This window comes from Eubalaena glacialis, chromosome 6 (genome assembly GCF_028564815.1).
Source record: "Eubalaena glacialis isolate mEubGla1 chromosome 6, mEubGla1.1.hap2.+ XY, whole genome shotgun sequence".
NCBI classification, from domain to species: Eukaryota; Metazoa; Chordata; class Mammalia; order Artiodactyla; family Balaenidae; genus Eubalaena; species Eubalaena glacialis.
In genome coordinates this window covers 151904631-151932606 of record NC_083721.1, presented here as the reverse complement: position 1 = coordinate 151932606, position 27976 = coordinate 151904631, and positions in this window count along the sequence as shown.

Genomic DNA, 27976 nt, shown 5'->3' with positions numbered 1-27976 from the left:
AAATTCTTCAAAGAGGGAGGCACCAGTTCTGTCCATCTCATCTGTGTGAAGGATGGATTCAAACAGTTTTCAGTCCTGTCCGAGGAGATCACAAAAGTGGCAGCACATCTTGGATGGCTGTAAGTAAACTCTGTCTTCTCTACAAATTTGCAGAGCCTTTAAATATTCCTTCACAAAGCAAAACACAACAGTACATTTCTAATAAGAGTAATTTGCTTTTGATGATGACTTCCTACCAAAATAATCAAGACGTTATTCAGAATCTTCAAAAGCAGTAATACAGACAATAACAACAGCATAAAACATACAATAAAAAGCATAAAACACAAAATCAAAACAAGGTCATCTCATTAAGAACAGGGGATTCCTCTTACAAATGTCTAGGCTCTGGTGGTCCAGTGGTTAAGACTCCATGCTTCCACTGCAGGGGGCAGGGTTTGATCCCTGGTCGGGGAACTAAGATCCCATAAGCCACATGGCATGGCCAAGAAAAAAAAATGTCTAGGCTCTCATTGGAAGCAACTTTCTTTAATAATAGTTTTGATTTGGGAATGCCGACACCAAAATGACTTTATTTTCCTCCCTTCGTGGTGCCTTCATGGTCGTGTTTGGGCCCCTCTGACAGTGCTCAAGGTCTGTCTGCTAAGAAGAGTGTGATTGGTGGGTGAGGAAATGTCCTATCTGCACTGTTCAAAAGCAAAACAAAACAGACTATATGCTTATAACGTTTTAACGTTTTTTTTTATTTTCTATAAACATAGCATAAATTGAGTTTAAGCAAGGCTGGCCCCTCTCTCTCTCTACTTTTCTCTCCTTCCCAAATATTTCTCTCACTTCATGCCAAAGTGGCCAAAGTACACCACTATCAAGTCATCCCGAGTCCTGAAAGCATTTGCCTTACCAAGAATCTTTCATTATTTACAAGCAAATACTCCCTAAACCAAATTCAGCTCATTCCTTGATTCGGTGCCTGAGGGTAAGAAAGTGACCAGAAAGAATGAACCAAGTAGGGGACTGTGTACAAGGACATACATGCAGGAAGGAATATGGGAAGCAAAAGGCAAAGTGAAAGGATCATAAATGCAAGCACTGCTAGTTATCCGTACATAGATGACAGATACAATCATTAAATCCCAGGGGGAAAAAATGATGTACTTTTTAAACCAAGGCAGCGTCCACTTTCTTTCATCCTTTAAGGAATAGAAAGCAAACCTCTCAGTCCTGAAATGAGCTACTTCCTCTTCTCACCACAAGATGGCGCTCTCTTTGGGATTTCCAAGCTCAGTTTCCAAACTCAGAGCTGAAACAGTGGGGACCTTGCATTAGAAATCCCATCTATAAACCATGCTCTTCCAGTTCAATTTAGCTTTAAATAGAACTTGCAGCTAATGAAACATTAGACTTCTGTCCATTGAGAATCCTTCATTACTGATGCTGCACGTATCTGGGCAAAGTCACCTCTGAATTTCAGCATCCATTTGCAGCAACATGGATGCACCTAGAGATTATCATACTAAGTGATGTAAGTCAGAGAAAGACAAATACCATATGATATCACTTACATGTGGAATCTAAAATACGACACAAAGGAACCTATCTATGAAACAGAACCAGAATCATGGACATAGAGAACAGACTGGTGGTTGTCAAGGCGGAGGGAGTTGGGGGAGGGATGGAGTGGGAGTTTGGGGTTAGCAGATGCAAACTAGTATATATAGAATGGATACACAACAAGGTCCTACAGAGAACTATATTCAACATCCTGTGATAAACCATAATGGAAAAGAATATTTTTAAACAAGAATGTATATATAGGTGTAAATGAATCACTTTGCTGTACGCAGAAATTAACACAACATTGTAAATCAACTCTACTTGAATTTTAAGAGCTATTGATAAATTTCAGCATCAACAGCCATCACTTTCTTACCTCAAGCCAAGCTTTCTGCTGTCGGTATCCCTTTCCCTCTTTCTTGTTGTTTCTTGGATCTTGTTTTCTTTTTATGTTATGACGAGAAAAGTGAGATGTCATGCTGTAGCAGATATGGAACTAGGGCACCAGAGCCATTCTTCAAGAAAGGGCTGGACACCAGCTGTGGAGAATGCACTCCCCCGGTCAGGTGCAGCTGGCAGCCCCTCCACAGTCTTGGCTACAGAGAGCACCTCACTCAAGTCCATGCCTTCCCATAGCCCTGCATCAGGTGACTGTGGGGGGCGGGAGGGGGTGGGATATGGAGACTCAGCCATTTCAACCCAGTGTAAGACAACAGGCAAGGCTTGTTCTACAGCCTCGCTGGCCTCCACTGCCTGGCAGCTCTTTCTTCTGGTTAACTCTGTTTCCTACCCCTTGCCTTAAACATGTACTGATCCCGATTAAGTATCTTGTTCCGTAAACGACATCTCTGTGTCTACTTCCAGAGAACGCAACCGGCAGCAATGCAAAACTAAATTGCTCAGATCATCTGACAATGGTTGGCCATTAAATCATTTGGAATACTTAGCTTTTGCTTTTGTACCCATCTGTACTTCAGATGCTTTCACTGAATTGCCATGTACTCACTTATTCAATAAATATTTGAATGGCTTCCACGAGCTGGGCACTGTGCTTAGCAGAGGATACATGAAAAAATGTCTGGGGGCTTCCCTGGTGGCGCAGTGGTTGAGAATCTGCCTGCCAATGCAGGGGACACGGGTTCAATCTCTGGTCCAGGAAGATCGCACTTACCACGGAGCAACTAAGCCTGTGTGCCACAACTACTGAGCCTGCACTCTAGAGCCCGCGAGCCACAACTACTGTGCCCATGTGCCACAATTACTGAAGCCCACGCACCTAGAGCCCGTGCTGTGCAACAAGAGAAGCCACCGCAATGAGAAGCCCACGCACCGCAATGAAGAGTAGCCCCCGCTCGCCACAACTAGAGAAAGCCCGTGTGCAGCAACGAAGACCCAACACAGACAATAATTAATTAATTAATTAATTTTTAAAAATGGATAAAAACAAAAAGATGTCACCCCTCTCATGGCTGTCCTACATTTTTAAAATAAGAGTCTTCATTACGTCTGTAAGAACCCATATGATCTGGTATCTGGGTCCTGCTGGATTTCATTTCTTCTTCTACTCTTCCCCTGGCTGAGTGCTCTGTGTATAGACTTGCACCTTTGACATTCCTCAAACACAATAAGAAATCTACCGCAGGGCCTTTGTACTTGCTGTTCTCTCTGCCTAGAAGTGTTCTAACGGCTACTCACTTCATTTGGGTCTCTGCTCAAATGTCACCTCTTCCGAGAGGCTCTCCACAACAATACCATTGAAAATAGTACTCTCCCCTTATTTGGCTTCGTTTTCTTCCCCTAGCACTTGTCACTATCTGACATTACATGTATTTATCCATTTTCTAGCTCCCACCCTAGAACCTAAGTCCTATGAGAGTGAAATTTTATTTAAGTCACTGCTGTGTCTCCAGCACCTGCAGCAATTCCTACAAATAACAGGCACTCAATAGACATCTGTTCCATAAATAAATCCATCCCATGTCCCCTTGACCCAGAAGAAAGAAGAAATAAAAGCTTAGTGTGTGCAGAAGTTGTATACATGGCAGGCCCTGGCTCTTCACTCCCCTTCTAATCGAGCTAAATAGGCTGTTCTAGTAACATCATAAAACTAAACAAAGAAAAGATCAGTGTCAAAGGGAGTACAAAGGGTGGGCAGGATTCCTTGTCTGAAAAGCTTTGGAAATAGTATTGTTGAGAATCAGAGCCATGATACTAAAAGCCTTTTTAAATCCTTCAAGTTCTAAGTGACCGTAAGGCCCAAGTCCACTTGGAGACACATGTTCAGCCACCTCGGCGTGATGCCATACTTTAAAGAAAGGATTTTTCCAATAGACAGATGTTCCTGGAGAAACTGCTGTACATCCTCGTAGGGAGAAGACCTGGCAACTCTTAAAATGACAACCCAGAGGCCCATCCTGTGTTTAGGGGTTGGGGGCAGGGATGGGTTACATTTTATTTTTACATTTTTTAATTAGTTTCCTGCATTCAAACATTAGAATCCATACTTTCTATGATCTGTTGAAAGTGTGAAAGATCTAGCAATACCTGATAGTCGGTGTGACGCTAGTGTGAGCTGCTCCCTCCAGATCGGGAAGCACTCAGACTGCCGCCCCGCTTCACATGACCCATGTATGAACTCAGGTGGGTTCTCTCATTTAGTTGACCTGTCTGGGCCACGTAGGCATTTAAGTTCTGATTCCTGGCCTTAAACCTGATGGGTTACTTTCCCCAGAGTCAGGAAGACCATAAAAGGAACAGAAACACTGATAATGCCATGAAGAACCACCAACTTTTTAAATGAGGCATCACTGTAGAAATGTAGAGCTGGAAGGGGCCTCCGGAATCAAACAGTGGCTTTCTTATTATAGGTGAGGGGCAGGTGGTCACACTTTGAACAGATCAAAGATCGCATCTCCCAATACCCAATATGGGTCTTACATGCCATCTACGGAGTGGCCATCAGAACATGTGTTCGCAGATTAACAAACACTGCCATTGGTCAATGTCATGGCCATTCAGTGGCCCCCATCCGTAATGTTTTGAAAACATTTTTAAATCTAAATATTAAGAAAAGGCAGCCTTTCTAACCATTTAAGAGCAATTGAGAAATATCTATTAAATAATATTCTCATGCGGCCAGGACAAGATTCGGAGAACTGAGTTGGCCTAAATCAAAGGTGAGGAAATTCTTTTGGTAAAAGACCAGAGAGTAAATATTTTAAGCTTTGTGAGTCTCTATGGCAGCAACTCACCTCTGCTATTGTCTCAGGAAAGCAGCCCTAGGGGATATGTAAATAAATAGGCATTACTCTGTGCCAGTAATACAGGCATTACTATGGACACTGAAAGTCGAATTTCATATCATTTTCATGTGTCATGAAATAATAACTTTCTTTGATTTTTTTTTTTTTTTTTGGAACCACTTAAAATTGTAAAATGCATTCTTAGCACACAGGCCATAAAAATGACAGGCAGACACAACATCGTAAATCAACTCTGCGCCAATAATTTTTTTTTAATTTTAATGTTTAATTAATTAATTAAAATGATAGGTAGGATTTGGCCCTTGCGCCATGGTTTGCAGATCTCTGGCCTTGATGGTGAGGGGGGATAAAAAAAAGCAGCCAACCTGCTTGTCCTGGTATCCCAAGGTTGCTTTCAGTTTGAATACAAGATCTCTGTCCCTAACTAGACCAGCCTGACTTTTTTGTTTTTAATTTCTCTTTTATTTTATATTGGAGTATAGTTGATTTACAATGTTGTGTGAGTTTCAGGTGTACAGCAAAGTGATTCAGTTATACATATACATATATCCATTTTTTTGTAGATTCTTTCCCCATATAGGTTATTACAGAATATTGAGTAGAGTTCCCTGTGTTATACAGTAGGTCCCTGTTGATTATCTATTTTATATATAGTAGTGTGTATATGTTAATCCCAAACTCCTAATTTATCCCTCCCTCCCCCCACCTTTCCCTTTTGGTAACCATAAGCTTGTTTTCGAAGTGAGTCTGTTTCTGTTTTGTAAATAAGTTCATTTGCATCATTTTTTTAGATTCCACATATAAATGATATGAGATGGTATTTGTCTTTCTTTGTCTGACTTACTTCACTTAGTATGATAATTTCTAGGTCCATCCATGTTGCTGCAAGTGTTATTACTTCATTCTTTTTGACAGCTGAGTACTATTCCACTGTATATATGTACCACATCTTCTCTATCCCTTCCTCCGTCGATGGACATTTAGGTTGCTTCCATGTCTTGGCTATCGTAAATAGTGCTGCTATGAACATAGGGGTGCATGTATCTTTTTGAATTAGTTTTGCCTGGATATATGCCCAGGAGTGGGATTGTTGGATCATATGGTAGTTCTGTTTTTAGTTTTTTAAGGAACCTCCATACTGTTCTCCATAGTAGCTGCATCAATTTACATTCCCACCAACAGTGTAGGAGGGTTCCCTTTTCTCCACATTTATTATTTGTAGACTTTTTATGATGACCATTCTGACCAGTGTGAGGTGCTACATCATTGTAGTTTTGATTTGCATTTCTCTAATAAGTTGCAATGTTGTGCATCTTATCATGTGCTTTTTCCAGCCCAATGTTTTTCTTTAATTTTTTTTTTTTTTTTTTTTTTTGGCCACACTGCACGGCTTGTGGGATCTTAGTTCCCTGATCAGGGATTGAACCCAGGCCCCAGCAGTGAACAGAGTCCTGACCACTGGACCATCAGGGAATTCCCCAGCCTGACTTTTTAATGGCAGTATTTGAATTGTCCTACAGTTTATCTAGTTTACTCATATTCTCTTGTTTGATCTTTACCATGTTCTATGAGTTACACAGGGCAGGTATATACATATATATATGGCATTTCAAATTTGTTCATTTTCATACAGGTAATAATCACAATAACAGATGAAAAATTCACCCAAAAAATCACAAACTCAGGAAAAAATATTTGATGTTTTTCTTTATATTGCTCCACTCTTTTTTCACATGCAAAATTTTACTGAATTGGCACCATAATGTTGATAAAATGGTAAATTCCAGTTTTTCACATAATGAGTCTATGCATTATACTGCATTACTAAATAGGCCTCATGGTGAATGTTTAAGATTCTTTTGTACTTTATCATTATTTACTTAATCTTTTCTCATTTGTTGGACATTTAGGAAGTTTCCAATGATCTACTGTGGTAAATCATGCTGTAATGAATGTCTTTCTCCACTTTACTTTTATAAGAGTATTTTCTTATGATATCCCCAGAAGTGAGATTACTAGATAAAAGGATAGTAACACTCTCTAATTATTCATAAGCTTTGGAAATTTCTTTCAAAAAACTTTTACCGAAGCAGAATTTTTATTAGCATAGGGTTAAAACAATGGGCCATGGAGAAGCCCAGTTCTGTCACTGACTCCTGTGTGACCTTGGGAAAGTCTCTTATACTTTAAGCTTCAATTTCCCCATCTGTCAAAAGAGGGAAATAATCTATGCTCTCAGTGAGGATTAATAGAGATAGTCTATGTAAAGGTGACTCATAATAAGTAACTTCCCAATACTAGTGAAGATGGTGTAATGATGGTGACGGTGATGATAATGGTGATAATGAAGGTGATGATGGTGGTGATGGTGATGATGATGATGATGATAATTCTGATGATAATGGTGATGACGATGGTGATGGTGATGATAATGGTGATAATGAAGGTGATGATGATGATGGTGATGTTGGTGGTGTGGTGTTGATGATGGTGATGATGACGATGGTGAGGGTGATGGTGATAATGAAGGTGCTGATGAGGCTGATGAGCTTCAGTTTATTTATGAAGAACTGAAGTTCAGCCTTAAGTGTCTCACCCAATGCCACACAATTGGGGAATAGCACTTCAGACTCTAGCTCATGCCTTTTGCTGTTTCTTTTGGACGGCACCCAAGGATCTCCCGCGATTTTGAATATATAAGTAGTTTTGATTTCTTGTTCTCTCTCAGGGGCGTTTCATTTGCAGACTGACTTCTAAGTCCCAGATATCAGCCAATCTGTTCCTTCCGGAACTGAGGACCCTACTGGTCCATCTCTAATCTGCTACACAAATCCAGAGGTGAGGCTTTTTTTCCTTTATATTTTTTAAATTAAACAAGTAACAAATGAGCATTATGTGGCATAACATTTGTGCCTTTACATCAGCCTAGTCACCAAACTTGCTGCCACAGTCCCTTCCCTTCTGACAGTATTTATTTGCTAGTTAAAGTAGATGTCAACAAGTCCTAACTGTGAGTTCATTTATATTCCTAACGCTTTATCAACACTCTGGTATTTCAAGGTTAATGACATTTGTGCTCCTGAAACTGAGAATTAGTATCCAAGAAGAGTTCATATAGGAAAAAAATTTATTACTTCCCCCTCTTTATTTCTTCTTTTACAAAAATATCCCTAAGAAACTTCAAAATTGTAGAGTTAATAACAACATGAGAACGGTGACAAAAACTGTAATCTCTGTCTATATAATATTCTGAACGAGATGCAAAGATGGAGTCTAGGAACTTCCTTGGCCGCTTCTGTCGGTGCTTAATCACTCCTCCCAAGACGTTTTCTGTAAGTTTACTCATTGACGCAGTTGTGTTTCTCACTGTTGGTTGCACGTGGTAACAACTTTGATTTAAAGTATTTGAGGGGGACTTCCCTGGTGGCACAGTGGTTAAGAATCCGCCTGCCAATGCAGGGGACACAGGTTTGAGCCCTGGTCCAGGAAGATCCCACATGCCGCGGGGCAACTAAGCCCGTGCTCCACAACTACTGAGCCTCTGCTCTAGAGCCCGCGAGCCACAACTACTGAAGCCCACATGCCTAGAGCCTTTGCTCTGCAACAAGAGAAGCCACCGCAGTGGGAAGCCCACACACTGCAACAAAGAGTAGCCCCCTCTCGCCGCAACTAGAGAAAGCCCGCACGCAGCAACAAAGACCCAACACAACCAAAAATAAATAAATAAATAAATAATAAAGTATTTGAGGGACTTCCCTCGTGGCACAGTGGTTAAGGCTCCGTGCTCCCAATCCAGAGGGCCTGGGTTCGATCCCTGGTCAGGGAACTAGATCCCACATGCATGCCGCAACTAAGAGTTCACATGCCGCAACTAAGAGTTCACATGCCACAACTAAGGAGCCCGCGTGCTGCAACTAAGGAGCCTTCAAGCCACAACAAAGGAGCCCTTGAGCCACAACTAAGGAGCACGCCTGCCGCAACTAAGACCCAGCGCCACCAAATAAAAAAATAAATATTTTTTTAAAAAATAAAGTATTTGAGGCAAATCTGGTTCTAGGAATTAATGACACTTGTAGTTATAGGTTGGGGGAAATTGGGAGTTTAGAACAGATGTCAGCAAACGTTTTCTTTAAATAATCAGATGGGAAAGATTTTAGGTTTTATAGGTCTCTGTCATAACTAGTCAACTCTGCTGTGATAGCACACAAGCAGCCATAGACAGTGTGTAAATGAATAGGTGTGGTTATGTTCTAACAAAACTTTATTTACCAAACCGGGTAGCAGGCCTGCAGGACATAGTTCTCTGACTTCTGGTCTAGAAGTTGAGAGAACTTGCACTTCTAGATATCAGTGACACTAGTAGTATCTTGGCACTTTGTGGCACTTTTTCACACTTTAATGGCACATACTATTCTAGGTTTTGGTGTTTTCTGGCACTTTGTGGAGCCAGCACTTGGTGAAGGCCTCTTGGGACTTGGTGGAACTTATGATTCTAGATCTTGATAGCACTTGAGGTTTCATGCTTGCTAATTCTTGTGGCTGTGAATATTGCTGACATTTACATTTCTGGAAGGTGGTTATTTAATGGCATCAATGGTCATTTGCCAATCCTAAACTCATAGCCCTGAGAGTAAACTCTCAGAGAATGTTCAGTGAATACATGACTCCTTCCTGGGTCTCCAAGGTGTGCTAAAAATTATATCTCTATTATCATGCTAAGTGAAGTAAGTCAGACAGAGAAAGACAAATACCATATGATATCATTTACACGTGGAATCTAAAAAAATAATACAAATGAACTTATTTACAAAACAGAATAGACTCACAGACATAGAAAACAAACTTGTGGTTACCAAAGGGGAGAGGTGGGGGGGCGGACAAATTAGGAGTTTGGGGTTAAGATATACACACTATATAGAATAGATAATCAACAAAGGACAGGGAACTCTACTCAATATTCTGTAATAACCTATATTGGAAAAGAATCTGAAAAAAAATGGATGCATGTATATGTATAACTGAATCACTTTGCCGTACACCTGAAACTAACACAACATTGTAAATCAACTATACTCCAATATAAAATAAAAATTAAATTTAAAAAAATGTTAAGAACCATAATAGCAAAATAAAATAAAATAAAATAAAAATTATGTCCCTAATATTTACAAATTTCTACACTCCATGCTTTTTATTCAATAAAAACTGGCTATTAAATTTGGAAAAAGTGACAGGCTTTGGCCAACAGGCGGTTCTGGTTTTCATTAATTCATATTTGCAGTCATTGTGTCAGCAAATATTAATTTAGAATCTACCAGGTATAGGGCACAGAACCTCCTCTAACTCATCATTTCGAATGTTGCATTGAGGTATCTGGGTTCATCAGCTTTATAAATACCTTTTATTGAAGCTTAGTATATCTCCCAAAGTACTATGGAGAAATTTCTGCATTCCCTAAGAAATGGGAATACTATTAGGATACACATCCTACTGGTCTCATTCTTAAATTTAAAAAATATATAATTGTTTCCCTCTTCAGCACAACTCAGAGAATGTGCTCCTCTGGGTTAGAAAACTCCAGGTTTACAAATAAAACATCATGAGAACTAAGTCAGGTCTACCTGTTGACTTAAGAAACTGATTAGAAATAAAACATTACTTTGAAGCTACAAAAATATCATTTATGTTCCATGACTTTGTTTGTTTTTTAAAATAAAATAACTGAAGCCAAGGTGGCCACGTTTCTATACAAGAAGGAATTTGCAAGCTGGTCTGAAAAGCCATATTAACTACCAATGCTTTGGCACCATCATGTGGCCGTTTAGATTTATCCACTAAAAACTAAAGTAAGTGTTGCCATAACCAATATGGCAACTCCACGCAGATCATAACCGATATTTGGAAATAGAGAAGAAACTCTTCAAAACAGTGTTTCAGTCCAACCTGTTCTCTGGTTCTCTGACAGGGGACAAAAGATTATTATAATCAAATTATTATCTGACGTATAATGGTAGCTTGCCTATTTTGAATCCAATTGTTGTCAAGCCTTGTGGAATTTACTGGCTAGATATCCTCTGCAACTTCTCTCTCCTGTCTTTTCCCACTGCCACCACCCGAGTCCAGGTCCTTCCATCTGTCCTCAGCAGATCTGTCTCCTAGGCTCCTAAAGCAATTTCCCGCTCGAGTCCCTTCCTCCGTTCTCCACTCTGCTGCCGCAGTGACTTCTGTGAAAACAAGACCGATCCTGTCACTCCTAAACTCTACCTAAAACTCTTCAATAATGTCCCACTTCTCCCAAGAAAAATGTCCCAATTCTAACTCAGCCTTGCAGGCCACCCAGCTCTGTCCAACAGAGGAGCCTCCAGCCACTTGAAAGGTGGCTTGTGCAGATGAAATGTGCTGTGAGTGTAAAATACACCCCAGAATTTGAAGACTTCAAACATAAAAAAGTATGTAAATTATCTCATTAATAATTTTAGAGTAAAATGATAATACTTTGGATATAATGGGTTAAATGCAGTATTTTAAATTTTTTTTATTATTTTATACAATTTTTTAAAATTAATTAATTTATTTATTTTTGGCTGTGTTGGGTCTTCGTTGCTGCGTGCAGGCTTTCTCTAGTTACAGCGAGCGGGGGCTACCCCTCACTGCAGTGCGCAGGCTTCTCATTGCGGTGGCTTCTCTTGATGCAGAGCACGGGCTCTAGGTGTGCGGGCTTCAGTAGTTGTGGCACACCAGCTCAATACTTGTGGCTCGCAGGCCCTAGAGCACAGGCTCAGTAGTTGTGGCGCACGGGCTTAGTTGCTCCGCGTCATGTGGGATCTTCCCGGACCAGGGATCAAACCCGTGTCCCCTGCATTGGCAGGCGGATTCCTAACCACTGCACCACCAGGGAAGTCCCTATTTTATACAATTTTTAAAGGTTACTTTCCCTTTACAGTTATGACAAAATACTGGCTATGTTCCCCGTGTTGTATAATACATCCTTGAGCTTATCTTACACCCAACAGTTTGTACCTCCCCCGCTCCCACTGGTAACCACTAGTTTGTTCTCTATATCTGTGAGTCTTCTTATGTTATACTACAGTATATTATTAAACTTACTTTCACCTGTTTCTTTTTACTTTTATAACGTGGACCTAGAACTTGGGGATATAGTGAAGCAAGCAAGAAAAGTGCCTTTCCCTGTGGCGTTTCTCCCAATCTCATAGGAGAAGTGGGAGGTAGACAACACAGAATGTGAGACAGAACAGGTAAGGGGGTGACACGTGCTGAGGAGGAGGGGGGATAGGAAGAGCCAGGACAGGTGGGTGAATTGGAGATAAGCAATTCTAGGCAAGGCCTCATTGAGTAGGTGATTTTTGAGTCCTAAAGAAAGTGAGGGAAGCCACCCAGAAAAGCCATTTGAGGCAGAGGAAATAGCAAGGGCGAAGGCTGTAAGGCGGGAGAAGCTCTCACTTATTTAAGAATTCTCCAGAGGTCAGAGTGGCTTAGACTCAGTGAGCAAGAAGAGACAGGGGAAGTGAAGGTCAAGGAAATAACAAGACATCACTGAGAGTCTTACAGGAGGTAGGAAGGACTTCAGCTGAGGAAGACAGGAAATTACCAGAGACCTTAAATAATAGACCAGCCCCAATGCTTTCCCTGACTCAAACCTATGCATCCAACCACTGCACACCTTCCCTTCGTTGTCTAAAAGCTCTTTCAGAAGTGACTGGTTCCTGACGTGTCGCCCCCAAGACCAGCTCCTCACCCAGGAGTCCTCATCTTACTTAATTACACCTACATACACTTATGTAGCACCTAAATAAAAGGAATTTACAGTAAAAGTCTTCTGGTGTTAGCCCCAATATGTAAAAAGATTGGAAGGCATCACTCCCTTCTTACAAAAAGAAAAAGCTGAACAAACTGAAAATCAGCAACTTTTCCTGGACCTGTCAGAGAACTGAGGTGGCAGGACAAATAGCACCCTGAGATCTTGAGAGACAGGTGCATCCAGAGGGTCACAGCCAAGGTCAGCAGAAGCCACTAGAGTCATAAATTGGCAGCCGCAGGTTCCACATGGTGGCTACAATGAGATTGAGAATTTGACTCCTAGGCACCTGGCAGGTGTCAATGGCTTTCCTGAGTAAGAAATGGAAACCAAAAGTAAAACATTTACCCAAGCCATGAAACCTAAAAACAGGTTTTGATTATGCACATAAAAATGAAGAACTTCTGTACAATGAAAGGGAAGAAAAGTTTAAAAATAACTAGGAAACTGGAGGGAGTTACTTGCAGCATAGGTAACAAAAGGTCAATGTCCATAATATATAAACAGCACCTACAAATCATTTTTTAAGTATGAGCAAGTTCTGGAAACATTGTTTCCAATACAGAAAAACTGGACTACATTCACCATAGGCAGGGTATAGCCATTCCATAAGGTTCTATGCAACTGATAAAAAAGGACTGTTGTAACTCCTCTTCTGTCTTAGAAAAAGCTCCATGATTTGTATTTAAATGACAAAAGCATGATAAATATTGAAAGTCTCATCTCAAGACAAAGTATGTAATTTATCTCTTCAAGACTTCTTTACGCCCAGAGAAAAACAAATGCAAAAAGACACATGCACCCCAATGTTCATAGCAGCTCTATTTACAATAGCTAGGACATGGAAGCAACCAAAATGTCCATCAACAGAGGAATGGATAAAGAAGATGTGGTACATATATACAATGGAATAGTACTCAGCCATAAAAAAGAATGAAATCGGGTCACTTGTAGAGATGTGGATGGACCTAGAGAGTGTCATACAGAGTGAAGTAAGTCAGAAAGAGAAAAACAAATATTGTATATTAACACATATATGTGGAATCTATAAAAATGGTATAGATGATCTTATTTGCAAAGCAGAAATAGAGACACAGACGTAGAGAACAAATGTATGGATACCAAGGGGGAAAGGGGGGGTGGTGGGAGGAATTGGGAGATTGGGATTGACATATATACACTATTGATACTATGTATAAAATAGATAACTAATGAGAACATACTGTATAGCACAGGGAACTGTACTCAATGCACTGTGGTGACCTAAATGGGAAGGAAATCCAAAAGAGAGGGGATGTATGTATATGTATAGCTGATTCACTTTGCTGTACAGTAGAAACTAACACAACATTGTAAAGCAACTATACTCCAATAAAAATTAATTTAAAAAAGAAAACTTTAAAAGAGAGAGGAAAAAAAAAAAAAAGATTTCCTTATGGCTCCACAATGGAGTTTTACAGTTTTCTTCCAAAAGATCCTTTACATTTTTCATTAGGTTTATTTCTGGATATTTTCTGTTTCATGATGCCAGTATGAATGGAATATATTCTTCCATTATATTTCCTATATAAATTTCTATACAGCTCATATAAAACTTGTTCATGTTTTTACATAAGAAATCTGCTGATTTTCAGATATTAATTTATAATTGGACTCAGTGAATTATCTTATTGTTTCTAGTAGTTTAATAACTGTGCTTACCCATTCTATTCCTTATGTTTCCTCCTCTATACCCCAAGAGGCGCTGTTAAACATGACTGCAGTTCAGGGGAATTTTACTGCTAAACAGCTGGGAAAAGAGAATAGGGAACCATAAAATTACTCATATTTGAAAACAAAACAGTTTTGCAAAATCACGTAAGTCAGTATGTGGTCCCTGAACGACGGTTCCTAAGTCTTTCTCAGTCTGGGCAGTGGTGATCACACACTCTTTAGGCAAGCAGCTCTTTCTCCAAATGAAACCTTGAGCAGGAAAAAGCCCAGTATCTAAAACTGAGCTTGTGTGATTGACACTGCGGGGGGAGGGGGAGGGCAGAGGCAGGGAGGGGCTGCAGCATCCTGGGTAAGAGAGGAAGTCTCCTCTGAACTCTGGCGACTTCCCAGAATAATACACTAAGCACTGAGAGCCCCTACTACTCTCACTTCCCCTTCATCCCTGCCGACTGCGCTCAAAATTCTTTTCTTCACTTGTCCCCTTCTCTCAAATTTATATGCCTCTTCTGCCATAAAAAATTACTCTTTTTCAATGCATGGGGGCCCCAAGATAACTTCTGGGCACAAATATAGGGCATTTTCTCACAGTGCCAGTGAAATGTTCCATGATCGCCTGGAACATTCTGGGATTTGACTTGACTTCAAGGAACCAGAAAACAAAAAACTGTGTATGATGACTCTTTGCTTTAAAACTCATTTAACCGATTCTTGAGAATTCCCGCCTGTTGACCTTAAAAACATAGCAAGTGAGTGATGAAAATTCCAGTGTTTCTGCTGATTTTCTGTCCTTATGACGGTTATCAATTTAACAAAGTTCTGCATGCCCACAGCTGCTTGAGAGAACTTCTCCACAAATCAGGAAAATCAAATCAAAACAAAACTGGAAAGGAAGCAAAAAACTTTTAAAACATTCTAGACCCAGGATAGGGCTTTAAACAGCAGGGCTTTCACCCAACACTGTGCCTGATGCAAATCATGCTTCACGTTCCATTTACCAGATGGGCAAACTGAAAGGTCTGCTGTCTGGCAAGTACTCACAAGCACCCACTGGGGGATTTGGTTCTAGCAGTCCCCTGTTCCACAGAGCTGGCAGCTGTGCTTTGAAGCTCCTCTCACCATCCTGGAACGCATCTGTGTGTGCTTGCATAAAATTCCATCTGGTGCTATAAGCGTGATTTTAATTACAAGACTGAATTTGGCGAGTAGCTGAGAGAATGCATCAAAAGTTCTCCACATGATGAAACTACACCTCCTGGCGTTTTACTTTTTGATGAACCGACGAGACTAAACTACATTGTTTTTGAGCAAAAGCCTTTCCACTGAAATCATGTCTTATGGTAGGAGGAGCTATCATGAGCTGAGCCACCACACTGACCAGAGGCTCTCCCCAAAGAAAACGCTGTTGTCTGCTAGAGGCTCTATAGAAAGTACAGTGTGGCACAGGGATTAAATGAATAGCTTTGATAACTACTCTGCATAGGTGATATAAAGAGAATAAATACACAGTTGAGGAAAATCACAGGTGTCCAGATTCATAGTATTTAATTAGCTTAGCCAAGACTGAATTCACTATTTCCACTTCCCTTTCTTACAAGTTTGCTGTGCTCCCATCTCCAGGCTTCGGTTCAATGCTTAGTTTTCTGTCTCAGTTAAAGTCTAGACGTATAAGCTTCAGGAGGCGGTACCTCTCCTAATAGCCAAATGGTGCATGTAAGTTCTATCGGTGTCCATTTCCTTCTGTCCACAGAGCTCTCCCATTGATTCTGAACCTATCGCGCACTGGTTTTATGCATCAAGTATTGCTGATGAAAAGTCTGATATCATTCTGATTTTCTTTCCTCTGTAGGTAATTTGGTTTTTATCCTTCAGGATTTTCTTTTTATCTCGAGTGTTTCAAAGTTTCACTCCAAGGTGTTAATTTTTGTGACAGGTGTAAAGTCTGTGTCTAGGTTCATTCTTTTATTTAATTTTAAAAGAAAATGATTTTAATTGAATAAATTTGACATGTAACATTGTATAAATTTAAGGTGTACAGTGTATTACTTTGATACATTTAAATATTGTAATATGACTGTTGTAGCGATGTTTATCAGTATTATATAGTTATAGTACAATATTATTGTCTACTTTCATTAGAGTGTATATTAGACCTTTATGGCTTATTTACTACTCGTTACAAGTTCATACCCTTAAACACCATCAGTCTTATCCCCCCAGCCCTCATCTCCTGACAACCACCATCTTACACTCTGTTTTTTACTAGTTTGACTTTTTTAGACTCCACATATAAGTGATATTGTACAATAGGTTCATTTTTTGCTTCTGGCCTTCCAATTGCTCCAGCACCATTTGTTGAAAAGATTATCCTTTCTCTATTGAATTGCCTTTGATCCTTTGTCAAAAACCTGTGAGGGTCTATTTCTGAGCTCCTTAATCTGTGTCACTGATCTAAATCAACCTACGTATCTGTCACCAGTAGCATGCTATCAGCATGTCCTGCAAGAAAGGTTTCTCAATATGCACACCCAATAACACTGTTTTACCTTTTCTCCATATCCCCATCAATAATGAATGTTATGTCTTTAAAATTTTTTTCCAATCTACCAGACTCTCCTCCCCATCCCAAATCTTTACTTTTTCAAAATGCCTAATATATTGTGTCATTTGTTTTATTTTTTAAATTTATTTTATTTTTTAATTTTATTTATTTTTGGCTGTGTCGGGTCTTAGCTGCAGCACGTGGGATCTTCACTGAGGCATGCAGGATATTTCATTGCAGCGTGCAGGACCTTCGTTGCGACACGCACGCTTCTCTCTAGTTGTGGCGTGCAGGTTTTCTCTCTCTAGTTGTGGTGCACAGGCTCCAGGGCATGTGGGCTCTGTAATTTGCAGCACATGGGCTCTCTAGTTGAGGCCCATGAGCTCAGTAGTTGTGGCACATGGGCTTAGTTGTCCCACGGCATGTGGGATCTTAGTTCCCTGAGCAGGGATTGAACACACGTCCCTTGCACTGGAAGGCAGATTCTTTACCACTGGACCACCAGGGAAGTCCCTGTCATTTGTTCTAATGATTTGTCAATACTGTTTACATATTACAGATATTGACCTTTTGTTACCAATAGTGGAAGTAGTTCCCTTCAATTTCCTAGTTATCTTTTAACTTTGTTTCCGTTTTATTACATGAAAGTTCTTCATTTCTATGTAGTCAAACCAGTCTTTTAAGTTTCATGGCTTATGTGAATGTTTTACTTCTGGGTTTCATTTCTTACTTAGAAAAGCATTTGACACCTGCCAGGTCCCTAGGAGTCAAATTCTCAGTCTAATTGTAGCAACTGTGTGCAACCTGTGGTTCATATATTTTCATTTGAAATTTTTGCTTTCTCATATCATCATTCTAAACTTCTTAACGTTATCTAATATCCAACTGAGCTAATATATCAAATACCACCTCAAAAAATGTTTGTGCCTTACATGAAATATAAATAAAATGGATAAAAATAAATGTACATTTCACTCAGGTATATACCCAGAAGGATTGAACCCAGGTCTTCAAATAGAAACTTGTATACAAATGTTCATACAGCCCTATTCACAAGAGCCAAAAGGAGGAAACAAGTCAAATGTCCATCAAATGATGAATGTATACTAGAGATGTTCATACTAAGCGAAGTAACCCAGACAGAGAAAGACAAATATCATATGATATCACTTATATGTGGAATCTAAAAAAATGATACAAATGAACTTATCTACAAAACAGAAACAGACTAACAGACATAGAAAAAAAACTTATGGTTACCAAAGGGGAAAGGTGGGGTGGAGAGGGATAAATTATGAATTGGGGATTAACATACACACACCACTATATATAAAATGGGTAATCAACAAGACCTACTGTATAGCACAGGGAACTCTACTCAATATTCTGTAATAACCTAAATGGGAAAAGAAGCTAGAAAAGAATGGATCTATGTATATGTATAACTGAACCACTTTGCTGTACACCTGAAACACACACAACATTGTAAATCAACTATACTCCAATATAAAATAAAAAATTAAATTTAAAAAAATGACAAACTGTGGCATACCATACATTGGAATAGTACTAGGAGTGAAATAGTGATACATAATGAACCTGGAAAATATTATACTATGTAAAAAGAAGCCAAACACAAAAGTTCTCATATCGTGTGACTCCATTTATATGAAATATCGAGAATAAGGAAATCCATGGAGAGAGAAGCAAATTCGTGGTTGCCAGGAACAGTGGGGAGGGGGTGATAGAAATCAACTGTGTAATGAGTATGGGGTTTCCTTATGGGATGATGAAAATCTTTTGGAACTAGATAGAAGCAATGGCTGTACAACATTTGTGAATATACTAAATGAGTTGTACACTTTAAATGGTTAAGTTTACATTATGTAAATTTTACCTCAGTGTTTTTTAGAAAGTACAAATATATCAATAAACGTTTCTGTCTCAGGTGGGGATTTTCATCTCTACCCACTGCAAATGATTGTTATAATGCTGAGATGACACACTGTAAGTTAAAACATCGTATAACTACGTCAAGACCAAGTATATCACAATCACGGTTATTTTCCTTTCTGGGACAGATTTTGCCTTCCTTTCAAAGTCTCTCAGCTGTGGCTCATCATTTGTAAATCTGTTAAGATGACAAATTACTTGGTTTTGAGCACTGCTCTGCTTGAATTTTAATATTAGGAAGGTCAAGGTTGAAGTTGTAGCCCATCTCTACCCCTGCTCCAGTGAGAAGCAGGCAGCTGATTTTCCTACCGACTGGATTACAAACTGTAGGGGCCACAGATGCACAGGAAGGGAGAGCTGTGAGCCCTTCCCAAAGGGCAGAGTTCGCTTCAGAGTTCCCACTGGAGAGTGTTGCTGTTTTATTTTCTTCTTCAAAAATTAAACACTTTCTGGACTTTCCTCATGGCACAGTGGTTAAGAATCCACCTGCCAATGCAGGGGTTATGGGTTCGAGCCCTGGTCCAGGAAGATCCCACACGCCGTGGAGCAACTAAGCCCATGCACCACAACTACTGACCCTACGTGCCACAACTACTGAAGCCCGCATGCCTAGAGCCCATGCTCTGCAACAAGAGAAGCCACCGCAATGAGAAGCCTGTGCACCGCAGTGAAGAGTAGCCCCCGCTCGCCACAACTAGAGAAAGCCCGCGCACAGCAACGAAGACCCAACACAGCCAAAATAAATAAATAAAATAAATAAATTTATTTAAAAAGTTAAACATTTTCTGAGCACCTACTACGTGCCAGTTACTGTTTTAGGTACTTGGAATACAGTCACCAACAAACCAGTCAAAGATACCAGCCTTTGTGGAGCTTGCCTTCTGTAGAGGGAGAGAGAAAAATAAATGATAAACTTAACAAGGAAGGAAGTCTTTTACAGTGTGTCAGAAGGTGATGAAGTGCTATTGGGAAAAGGAAAGGAAAGGAGCATTAGGAGTGTAAGAGGGTGACATTTCTAACAGGTGATCAGGCTAAGCCTCTCTGGGAGAGTGACTTGTGAACAGAGATGTCAAGGAAGAGTAGACCTGTAGGCATCTAACACTCATCGTGGAAGAGTGCTTCCAGCAGAGCCCAAGTAAATGTCCTCAGACAAGAGCACATTAAAACCTCAGCTAGGACCCTTCCCTGAGTTCCAAAGGGCAGGTTCAAACAGCTGTTGATCAGGGAAGGCAGGGGATGCAGAGACAAGGGAGGAGCAGTCAAGAAACAACAGTGCAGCCTTGGGGCAGGGTCCTGGTTCCCCCTCAAGGGGTACACGTAACAATATCTTTGAGCTGTTTTGCAGATACTGAAATCCCCACCAAATGGAAGATGTTCCAGAGAGAAGGTTCAATAACCTCAAGAACCACAGATCACAAGACCACCTGACACCAGAAAATCTCTGGATTGAAGGAATCAATTGAAGGAATGTGGGCCCTGCACACACCCTGATCCTTATCAGCAACCCCACCCCTTGACTATAAAACTCCTCAGAAACTGCCCCTCCTCCAGGTAGGGACACACAGTTTTGAGGGCTTTAGCCCACTGTGGCCCCCTTTTCCGGGCAAAGCAATAAAGCTCTTCTTTTCTACTTCATCACCCCCCCTCAAAAAAAACCCTCGGCTAGGAAACCAGTGTGGTGGGAAAGGAGTGAGTGATGGGAGAGAAGATGTAAGTGAGATCAGAGAGGTAAAGGGGACACAGATCACATCGGGTCCCCGTGGGCAGTGGTGAAGACCTTGGTTCTTACACATGAGTGTGACAGGGGCCGTGGCGAGGCTCTGAGCAGGGGTCCTGACTGTGCCCAGCCTGATTTCTCACTGTCTCAGGTGGGTTTCCCTCAGTGACCCTAGCTCAGCATGTCACCTGAATCAGATGCTTTTGGTGCACATTGCAGAAACTTCTTAACCCCACGTCTTCCTTTAGCCATTGCTGCAGTTACTAGTTCTATGCAGGCTTTGACCTCCTTTGTCCCTGGGAGACTGGGTTGTACCTTGCCTTTAGCTGCACTGAGAACCTCTTGCTTTGTGCCCAGGGATTCCTTTGAGGCGAACCCAAGATGTCTTCCAAATCACCCGGAATTCATGCATTCTCGATCCACATTACAGGGAAGTTAACATCAGTGAGACCACCCTTGACCATGGGGGACAGATGTTGATTAGTCAATGCTCCCCCCTTGCATTCTCCACCCCCTGCCCAAGAAAACAATTCCTGGATGCATTTCCTAAGGCTCCTCATGAAGTCTCACTGGACCCAACACAAGATGCCTGTAGCACTGGTCCAGCTCAACAATGCACCATTGTACTGCCTTCCCTCCTTTCTGCTTCATTCCTGCATCCTGCACCCTTGCTCCCTGGGGTCATATGTTTTAATAAACTGACTCTGCACCAACTGATATCTCAAGTTCCACTTTAGGAGAAATCCAGCCTAAGACACCTCCCTCCACTTTCAAATCCTACCCCTCCAGCGTGGAGCCTCCTAGAACGTGGTGCCTGCCTGGAATCTCACAAATTGTCACACTCACCTGGTCTTGACTGACAGCCAGTTCTACCCTGGCTGCCCCTCAGGCCCTTTTAGCTCCCAGTCACCTTCCCCTCCCTCTTCATCTCCTCTGTTCCCCAGAGCTAGAGGCAGAAAATGAACCTGGAAAATAGGTGGCCAACAGATTGTGAAAGTCCTTGGATGCCATGCCAAAAGTTATAGGCAGAAGAGATCCACTGGGTGTTTTTAATCAGGGGAGCAATGTGATCGTATTTGAGAAAAACAACGAAGGGCAGAGTATAGAAGGTAGATGAGAAGAAAAAAGTCTAGAGCCATGGCGATTAGGAACAAAGAAAGTGGAGGAATACCCACTCTGATTATGGCCATTTTCTCCCCAAAACTGGTCGTATGCCAACAATGCTGGGCATAGCAGTGGAGCCAGGGCCCACGGGGAAGGGTGGATTTGCTTCCTTGAGGTGCTCAGGGCTGGGTTTCTCTGAGTGGGGTTGGCATGGTAGGTGCAGTGGGAACATAAACAGATGGGGGCCCTGGTGATGTGAGGGTTGTGGTGGAAGGGATGCATCATGGGACTCATACTGGATGGGAAGGTAAAGAAGTCAAGAGGCAGGACCCACAGTATGAAAGAATCAAGACAGTCAAAAAGGGACTTCCCTGGTGGTGCAGTGGTTAAGAATCTGCCTGCCAATGCAGAGGACATGGGTTCGAGCCCTGGTCCAGGAAGATCCCACATGCCGCGGAGCAACTAAGTCCGTGCGCCACAACTACTGAGCCCATGCACCACAACTACTGAAGCCCGCGTGCCTAGAGCCCGTGCTCCGCAACAAGAGAAGCCACCACAGTGAGAAGCCCGTGCACAACAACAAAGAGTAGCCCCTGCTCGCCACAACTAGAGAAAGCTGGCGCACAGCAACGAAGACCCAACACGGCCAAAAAAAAAAAAAAGACAGTCAGAAAGAGATGCTTGTGAGAAGGAGCAAGGAGGTGGAACCCTAAAATGTCCATCTCGGGACTTCCCTGGTGGTCCAGTGGTTAGGACTCTGTGCTTCCACTGCAGGGGGCACGGGCTTGATCCCTGGTGGAGGAACTAAGATCCCACGTGTCACACGGTGCAGCCAAAAATGAAAAAATAAAATAAAATGTCCATCTCGCTCCTTCATTACATTTCTGAGTGGAAGGCTTGTTACGGAATCCATGGATGCTAAACATTTAAATGAGGTTTGGAGATTATCTGTGGATTTTAAAGATAATAGGCAATGAAATTCAATCCTGCTTAACTTACAGGAACTAATGATCTCATTTCAAAGTCTAAAGCGAGACAGGACGAAAACTTTCTATTAGTTCAGCGTAAATATTGCACAGGGCTAGAGAAAGAAGGTCAGATTCACGGCCCTAAATTTACTTAGGATAATGCTCACTGTGGTCAGAAACTAATCACACAGCATTGTAAGGGTTAAGACTCATAAAAATATAAGTAAATTAGCAATCTTTTAAGCCAACTTTAAAAGTAAATTCGATTCACCAATATGGCCATTTTTCCTTGTTCTTAGTCATGTAACTTTCCCATTTTCTTTCTGTAATTGAACAACTGATTAGTCATTATCCTTTTTACTACTGAAAATATTTTCATATATATGAAATTAGAGAAATGCAAAAGGCCAAGATAGGAATGCAGTCTGGAACTACCAAGGAGGTTTTTGCTTGTTTCTTTGTTTTGTTCTTTTACTTGTATCTAATTATAATGGATGGACATTGTCACTTCAGCTGAACTGCATTTATTACCTTGAAAAAATTCCAGGAAAATATGTTAAGGCTTAAAAAACTACCAATTAATATATGTACTAATAAAAAATAAACAGCCGGGCTTCCCTGGTGGCGCAGTAGTTAAGAATCTGCCTGCCAATGCAGGGGACACAGATTCGATCCCTGGTCCAGGAAGATCCCACATGCCGCGGAGCAACTAAGCCCGTGGGCCACAACTACTAGACCCCACGCAACTAGAGCCCATGCTCCGCAACAAGAGAAGCCACCGCAATGAGAAGCCTGCGTACCACAACGAAGAGTAGCCCCCGCTCTCTGCAACTAGAGAAAGACCGCAAGCAGCAACGAAGACCCAATGCAGCCAAAAATAAATAAATAAATAATTTCAAAAAATAAATAAATAAACAGCCAAATCCCACTGTATCACTTGTCTGTTGCCACCTTCATGCTGAGTACCAAACAACCACAAATCCTCACTGGCATACAAAACCCAGCATTTAGTGTTCACGTATCTGTGGGCTTGCTGTGTGGTTCTGCTGATCTTGCTGGGTTCACTCAAGTTTCTGTGGGTTGGGTGGGCGGCTCTGATTTACTCAGAACTTTATCCAGTCAGCCTAACCGGGCCTGTTCTGCTTTCACTGTCCTTCTGGAACCAGCAGGCTAGCTAGGAATGTCCTATGGCAATGGCCCAAGTTCAATTGCAAAATCACTTTTCAAGACTCTCCTTGCGTCCCATTTCTAACACCTCATTGGCCAAAGCCAGCCATCTGAGCCCAGGGGTGATATTACACCCTGCCCACAGTGGGAGAGAGCTGAAAGGTTACATGGCAAAGGGCACAAATACGAGGAGGGGGAAATGCAGCCTGTGGCACAATCCACCATACCCACTTCTAAGAATTTATCCAAGGAAATGTTTTAAAAAGATAAAAATAAAACTATGTACAAGAATGTTCAGCAACATACTGATTACTATATGGAAAAACTAGAAACCTAAATACCCATGAATAGGGGCCTTTTTAAGCACATCATGATACAAGAAAATGAAATCTTATCAGCTATAAGAATTGAAGTAGACCCTTTTCTTCTTTAAATGGGAAGATGCCCACTACATATTATAGAGCAAGAAGGATAAAAACAACTTAGAGAATAGAATGACTGATATGAACCCATTCATGTAAAATGTGTACATATTTCCACATGTTACATGCATGAGAAATATCTGAAACATGTCGTCTGAGGTTTTCTTGCAATTGTCGAGTTCTAGGTGCTTGTTTTTCTCTGTGTCATTTGACTTTAAAAGTGTACAAGTATTATTTTTACAGAAGCAGTAACATGCTCAAAAGATAAGTAAATTACTCATCTTTAAAATTAAATATAGGGGAACAGAGGAATGGATAAAGAAGACGTGGTACATATATACAATGGAATACTACTCAGCCATAAAAGGAATGAATGTTTGCCATTTGGAACAACATGGATGGACCTGGAGGGTACTATGTTAAGTGAAATAAATCAGACTGAGAAAGACAAATACTGTATGATATCACTTACATGTGGAATCTAAAAAATACAGCAAGCTAGTGAATATAACAAAAAAAGCCGACTCACAGCTATAGAGAACAAACTAGTGGTTACCAACAGGGAGAAGGAAGCAGGAGGGGCAACATAGGGCTAGAACAGTAAGAGGTACAAACTAGTATGTATAAAATAAGCTACAAGGATATATTGTACAACACAGGGAATGTAGCCAATAATTTATAATAACTATAAGTGTAGTGTAACCTTTAAAAATTGTGACTTACTATGTTGAATGCCTAAAACTTACATAATATTGTACATCAACTATACCTTGATTTTATTAAAAATTAAACATAGGAGAAAATAGACCTTTGCTCTTAATTTAATTCCTGACTCATTGTCAAGATTTATACTGGAAGTCCCAGTTTTTCTGCACGAAAAAAGAGTAACTGCTCATTTAAAAACGTTTCACTTTTTTATTAAACTTGGGTGGGAAGTACAAAGGTGTTTGTTATGTTATGCTTTATAATTTTTGTGTGTCTTATTTATTTCATAATAAATATTTTTGAAATTTTTTAAAACCAAACCTGTATCACTACTCAATGTACTTTATTACAAATGTAATTTTTTAACATCTTTATTGTAGTATAATTGCTTTACAATGTTGTTAGTTTCTGCTTTATAACAAAGTGAATCAGCTATATGTATACATATATCCTCATATCCCCTCCCTCTTGTGTCTACAAATGCAATTTTTATTAGTTCTGAGTCTCTTAATGTCCTATAAGGAAAATTTTCAAATTTGAGACTATTTTTAATAATTTGCTCAAAGCCTCTAAGAAGTAATCATCATTTAATAAAGCTATCATGTATGGAACTCATACTATATACAATGGACTATATCAAGGGCCATTGAGGGTTTTTTTTAAGTACATGACAAAGAGTCTACTTTTAAAGAACCAAAAGCTTCATATTTTGAAGAACAGTCCCTAAGTAGGATATGATACAAAGAATTTCTGCCTCTAAAATGATCTAGGGAGGACTTCCCTGGCGGTCCAGTGATTAACACTCTGCTTCCATTGCAGCGGGCATGGGTTCAGTTCCTGGTCAGGGAACTAAGATCCCACATGCCACGCAGCATAGGCAAAAAAAAAAAAAAAAAAAAATTATCTAGGGAATTCCCTAGCAGTCCACTGGTTAGGTCTCCACACTCTCACTGCCAAGGGTCTGGGTTCAATCCTGGTCAGGGAACTAAAATCCCACAAGCCACGTGGCACGGCCAAAATAAAGAAATAAAAATAAATAAAATAATCTAAATGTCAAGGCTAGATTTCATGGAGAAGATTCATCTCATCTATGAGACTCTCATATTAGTATAGGTGTTCTACGCCCATGCTTCTATTGGCTTGAAACTTTGCTCCAAAAACTATAGACAGTCAATAGCCAACTTTAAGCCCCAATTACAAGCATCTTGGCCGCAGGGTACCAAATGGAATATGTATTAGAGAAAAAGAACAAAAACAGTGATATTAAACAGTGATATTGCTTAGCACAGCAATCCAAAGTTGGCCAGTGTCCCAAGGTGACTGTTCTCCAAGACTACTTAAAGTAGTTTGTTTGTTGTCAAAAGAGAATGGTTTGCTGTCAAAAGAGTCTAACGTACACACCTCGGTCTTGGCTTAGTATGACTGTGCACACAGATTCAGCTGTGACATTGTCAAATCACTGTCCTTCACTTTCTACAAAAAATGGGGATTCAGCTATCTCTATGTTAACATACACTGCAAGAGCTTTGCATCATTGCCAAGCGACATACTGCAGCCAGACTTCCCAGCAGAGGACTGAAATGGTGATACATTCATTTTAGTTCTTCAATACCAACTACCTGCTAGAGGTAATATTTGTTTCTTTAAACTCCTGTAGTTCATTTTTCCAGTACAATTGCACTTATGTGTTGATTTACATTTAAAGCATTTTCATCCAGGTCCTGCCTTCCCTTCACTGACTGTTTATCCCTTAAGGCAAGAACAGCACCTATTCATCATTGAAGCCCCAGAACACCTACTACACTGTCTGGTAAAGAGTAGACTCTCAATAAATGGATTTTTTAAAAATGAATAAATTCTAATTCTGTTTCTAATTCTGAGCTATAAAAATAAATCTGATGAGATAAGAGGACTGGACTTTCAGTACAGAGATATAGTAGACACCGTTGGCTATCAACTCCACATTCACTTTGCAATACTGTCCTCCGTTACAGCAAAACCTGCCTCCAGTGATGGAGACTAAAAATGCCAGATACTCACTTTTCCTGACCTCCTTGCAATTAGGAATAAAAATGTAACCAACTTCTAGCCACACTGATACCTGGAGAAACCTTTGGAGATTTAATTCTTGGAAAGATGTACCCCCTAATTAAAGAGGGGGAGAAGGAAAGAATGTGAAAGTGAGAGAAAGAAGAGATAAGAGATGGAGAGGGAGGGAGGGAGAGAGAAGTAGACAAAGTAGAAGAAAGAGGGAGGGGGAGAGAAACAGAGTGGAAGAGGTGGGCAGGAAACGAGGAAGGGAAAAAGGAAGAGGGAGGAGGAGAGGGAGAAGGAGAGAGAGCTATCCTATCTCTCTCTTCCTGCTTTGGGTTGATTCTGTAATGGGAAGATGTGATGGTTGGAGCTGTTGCAATCATCTTGTGGTCTTGAGGGGAAGGTCAAGAGAATCAAAGAGACATAAGCCTAGCTCCTTGAACTACCCTGAAACCACTTGCTTCCAGTCTTCTGTTCATGTGAGATTGTTAATGGTCTTTTGTGTTTAAGCCTATATTAGCCAGGTACCCTGCCACATGTAGCCAAAAGCATCCTATCTGATATAGAAGACATAGGTTTAAGCCTCAGCTCTGCCACTTACTATCCGTATGACCTTAGAAAAACTTCTTAATATCTCTGATTCTCCATTTCTCTATCACTGCCTTCCTCACAGGAATGGTATAATGAGTGGCTATGAAAATTAATTTAATTACAGGTTGAAGCTATAGATATCCTCACACTTTGTCAATGATTGTTGACAGATCATGTCCTCAAACCCCAAAATCAACAGGTAAAGAAAAGCATACCATAGAAACAAAATCACAATCTGCTGACGAACAGCAGCAATTAAATTTCTCATATCTCCAGATTATATTCCTTCCAAAGAGAATTCCCAAAGACTCACTTTACCAACTCCAAGAATTAGTTTTTTTCATGCAACACGATACCATGATCTTAAATAATACGGATTTTAGTTTTCTTAAAATATGTTGAAAGTGGGCCAAGAAACACTTTTCTGGAA